At 41.3% G+C, this 4,829-nt stretch overlaps 1 pseudogene; it reads left to right on the top strand.

The window, feature by feature from the left end:
* Window positions 1–663: 663 nt before the first annotated feature.
* On the top strand, window positions 664–4,525 carry LOC110695038 (annotated as a pseudogene).
* Window positions 4,526–4,829: the final 304 nt, after the last annotated feature.

Raw genomic sequence — 4,829 nt, 5'->3', positions numbered from 1 at the left:
CTTAGCTATTTTTTCTTTGTTTGTTCGCTAGGGTATGATAAGTACCCGTTCTGCTAACAAAGAAGTTTTGCAGTTTGATCCAGAAATTGAAAGAAATATTTCCAGGTTGCGAAGAGAGGCAAGAACAAACCCCAGTGAATCAACATACATCTTCAACATTCAAGAAGAGGAAGTGATGGCAGAAAATCGAACACTGAGAGAGCTAACAGCTCCTAACTTGAACCAACAGCCGTTGTGCATCGCATATCAGCAGTTGGAGGAAGGTGCTAATGTTGAGATCAAATCTGGTCTAATTCATCTATTGCCGGCATTCCATGGCATGAAGGGTGAAGATCCAAATAAACATCTGGCAGAATTTCATGTGGTATGTACTAGCATGAAACCGATTGGGATGACTGATGAGCAAATTCAGTTGAGAGCATTTCCTTTTTCTCTCAAAGATGCAGCGAAGGATTGGTTTTACTATCTTCCCCCAGGGAGCATAACAAATTGGGCAGGTTTGAAGAAGTGTTTCTTAGAGAAGTATTACCCAGCCACTATTTCTGCAAGCCTTAAGAAAGCTATCAGCAATGTGGATCAGAAGGAAGATGAGTCCTTGTATGAGTATTGGGAGAGATTCAAGAGATTGTGTGCTAGTTGTCCGTACCATGGGTATTCCGATCAAGACCTCATCCTATACTTCTATGGAGGTCTAACAGATGATGATTTGAGGATGGTGAATGCAGCAAGTGGTGGAGGGCTAGTGAATAAGACTCCAGGAGATGCAACTAGGCTGATTGCAGAGCTAGCAGAGAATTCTAGGCAGTTCAGTCAGAGAACTCCCACGCGCCGGGTGAATGCAGCAAATTCAAATACAACTGAGTTAGAGAGTCAAGTAGCTGATTTGACTTCTATGATGCGTGAGTTCATGGTGAACTCAAGGAATCCACAGCAACTGAATGCTTGTGGTTTATGCACCTCCACAGGACATCCCACTGATGCATGTCCTCAATTACAAGAGGAACAGAATGAGCAGGCCAATGCAATGGGTTTCCAAGGGCAAGGTCCTCAGAGAAGATATGATCCATATTCGAATACATACAATCCAGGATGGAGGGATCATCCAAATTTGAGATATGGGAATTCCCAGGGGAACCAACAACAACAGCAAAATGCTCAAGGCCAGCAGCAATATAGGGCACCATTGGCCAAACCTCAAGGCCAAAGCTCAAATTCGAATGATATGTCAACTGATGAAATGATTAGATCACTAACTTCTAATGTTTCTACTATGCAGCAAAACATGGTGCAATTCCAGCAAGAGACCAAATCCAGTATTCAGAATTTGGAAAGTCAAGTGAGTCAAATTTCAAGTGCAGTGAGCAGACTTGAAGCTAAGGATTCGGGAAAACTTCCATCTCAAACGGAGTTGAATCCTAAGCAACAAGCCAACGCTATTACATTGAGAAATGGCAAGGAGCTGAAAGAGACTGAAATTGCAACTAAGAGGGCTGAAGAGTTGATTGGAGCTGAGGAGAAGGAAGTGGAACATGAAGCTGTAGCAAATCCTCCCACTTTTCCATCTTATGAACCCACACCACCTTTTCCTGAAGCTTTGAAAGAAACGAAGAGGTATGAGAAGGACAAAGATATCTATGAAACATTCAGCAAGTGTGAGGTAAACATTCCCCTTTTGAATTTAATAAAGAGTGTTCCTCGATTCGCTAAATTTTTGAAAGAACTTTGTACTATTAAGAGGAAGCACAGGTTAGGAGGGAAGGAAAAAGTGAAAGTCAGTGCTCATGTTTCTGCAGTTTTCCAAAAGAAACTTCCTGAAAAATGCAGTGACCCTGGTATGTTTACTGTTCCAGTTACAATAGGGGACACCACTTTTCGTAGAGCAATGTTGGATTTGGGTGCATCAATTAATGTTATTCCATATTCACTGTTCAAATCTTTGGAACTTGGACCCTTACATGACACCGGGGTAGTGATTCAATTAGCTGATAGATCAAATGTTTATCCTAAGGGAGTAGTGGAAGATGTGCTTGTGAAAGTTGATGAACTAATTTTTCCTGCTGATTTTTATGTGCTTGATATGGAACATGATAGACAAGCAGTACCCATCTTGTTAGGAAGACCTTTCTTGAAAACTGCTAGGACTAAAATTGATGTTTTTACTGGTTCTTTGACTATGGAGTTTGATGGACAAGAAATTGTGTATAACATCTATGATTCCATGAAATACCCTGTTGACACTCATTCTTTGTGTTCCATTGATATCATTGATCCTATAGTGCAGGATGTCTTCAATGTTGAGGGCGAGGATGCGCTCCTCACTTCCATTTCTAATGATTTATCTGCTGATTGTTTGGATATTCCTTTGCCTAATAGTGTGCAGATGATGGTAGCAGAGTTGAATGGTCATTCCAAGCTTCCACTTAGACCACCAGGTTCGACACCTACCCCATTGACAGTGCCTACTGATAAACTCTTACCTTCTGTTTTGCAGGCACCCCAGGTGGAGCTAAAACCACTTCCTGATCATTTGAAATATGTGTTCCTTGGTCAGAACGATACTTTACCTGTTATAATTTCAAGCAAATTGACCAAGGAGCAAGAGGACAAGTTGGTGACAGTGCTGAAAGAGCACAAGTTAGCTATTGGATGGACCATTGCAGACATTAAGGGAATAAGTCCATCCACTTGCATGCATCGTATTCTGTTAGAAGATGATGCCAAACCTGTGAGGCAACCTCAGCGTCGCCTAAATCCTCCCATGATGGACGTGGTAAAGAAGGAGATCATAAAATTATTGCAAATAGGAATGATATTTCCTATATCTGATAGTAAATGGGTCAGTCCTACGCAGGTGGTTCCTAAGAAAAGTGGTGTGACTGTGGTAGAAAATCAACAGGGTGAAATGGTTCCTACTAGAGTTCAAAATGGTTGGCGAGTTTGCATTGATTATCGTAGGTTGAATGCAGTAACTAGGAAAGACCATTTCCCTTTACCTTTTATTGACCAAATGATTGAAAGACTTGCAGGAAATCCTATTACTGTTTCCTTGATGGGTATTCTGGGTACTTTCAAGTGCCCATTGCACCTGAAGATCAGGAAAAGACAACTTTTACATGTCCTTTTGGCACATTTGCTTATCGCCGTATGCCTTTTGGCCTATGTAATGCACCTGCAACCTTTCAGAGATGCATGATGAGCATCTTTTCTGAGTTTGTTGAGCATTTCATGGAGGTATTTATGGATGATTTCACTGTGTATGGTGATTCTTTTGATAAATGCTTGCATCACTTATCTATGGTCCTCAAAAGATGTATTGACTCTAACCTTGTCTTGAATTCTGAGAAATGTCATTTTATGGTCCAACAGGGCATTGTGTTAGGTCATGTAGTTTCTTCTAGAGGTATTGAGGTTGATAAGGCTAAGATTGACACTATTCAGTCTCTTCCTTATCCTACTAATGTGCGTGAAGTGCGTTCTTTTCTTGGCCATGCAGGTTTCTATCGTAGGTTCATTGAGGGATTCTCAAAGCTTGCAAATGCTATGTGCAAATTGCTGCAGAAAAGATGTGAAATTCCACTTTGATGATGATTGCAAGAAGGCTTTCGACGAATTGAAGGCTAAGCTCATTTCTGCCCCTATCATTTCAAGCCCCAGATTGGTCTCGACCATTTGAGATAATGTGTGATGCGAGTGATTATGCAGTTGGAGCTGTTTTAGGCCAGAAAGTAGGGAGGGCATCTCATGTGATCTATTATGCCTCAATGACCCTCAATTCAGCCCAACGAAACTACACTACCACAGAAAAAGAGTTGTTAGCTGTAGTATTTGCTCTAGAAAAGTTTCGATCTTATTTGCTTGGTACTAAAGTAATTGTTTTCACTGATCATGCAGCTCTTCGCCACTTGATGACGAAGAAAGAGGCCAAACCAAGACTAATAAGATGGATTCTGCTCTTATGTGAGTTTGAGTTAGAAATCAAGGACAAGATAGGCGCGGAAAATCTAGTTGCTGATCATTTGAGTCGTTTGACCCATATTGTTGATCAACCATCATTCCAATATCAAATCCTAGGAGAATTTCCGGATGAATCTCTATTTGCTCTTAAGGATTTGCGCCCTTGGTTTGCTAACATTGTGAATTTTCTGGTTTTCTCAACAGTTTCCTCCAGGTTTCACAAAGTCTCAAAAAGGACAAGCTTCGAACTGATGCGAAGTACTATGCATGGGATGATCCATACTTGTGGAAGTTCTGCTCCGATCAAATCATTCGCAGATGCATTCCCGAAAATGAGGTGATCCCCATTCTCACCTTCTGTCATTCTCATGCTTGTGGAGGACACTTTGGAGCCAAACGCACAGCAAGGAAGGTTCTCGACTGTGGTTTTTACTGGCCAAGTTTGTTTCGAGATTCCTATGGATTTTGTAAATCCTGTGATAATTGCCAGAGAGTAGTAACATTTCCCAGAAAAGTGAAATGCCCCAATCCTCTCTTCTATATTGTGAAATATTCGATGTTTGGGGTATAGATTTCATGGGACCATTCCCTATTTCTTACGGTTTTACTTATATACTTCTTGCTTGTGATTATGTGTCGAAGTGGGTGGAAGCAATACCCACTAGGACTGATGACTCTAAAGTGGTTTCAGGTTTTATCAAAGCTTACATATTTTCTAGGTTTGGAATCCCAAGGGCGTTGATAAGTGACCGTGGAACACACTTTTGCAACCGTACAGTGAGTGCTTTGTTGAGGAAGTACTCTGTTCACCACAAAATCTCCACGGCTTATCACCCACAAACCAATGGGCAAGCCGAGGTGTCCAATAGAGAGGT

This window comes from Chenopodium quinoa, unplaced genomic scaffold, assembly GCF_001683475.1.
Source record: "Chenopodium quinoa cultivar QQ74 unplaced genomic scaffold, ASM168347v1, whole genome shotgun sequence".
In the NCBI taxonomy this organism is placed as follows: domain Eukaryota; kingdom Viridiplantae; phylum Streptophyta; class Magnoliopsida; order Caryophyllales; family Amaranthaceae; genus Chenopodium; species Chenopodium quinoa.
Note: the sequence above shows the minus strand (reverse complement) of the source record. Positions and strands in the feature narration are given on the sequence as shown.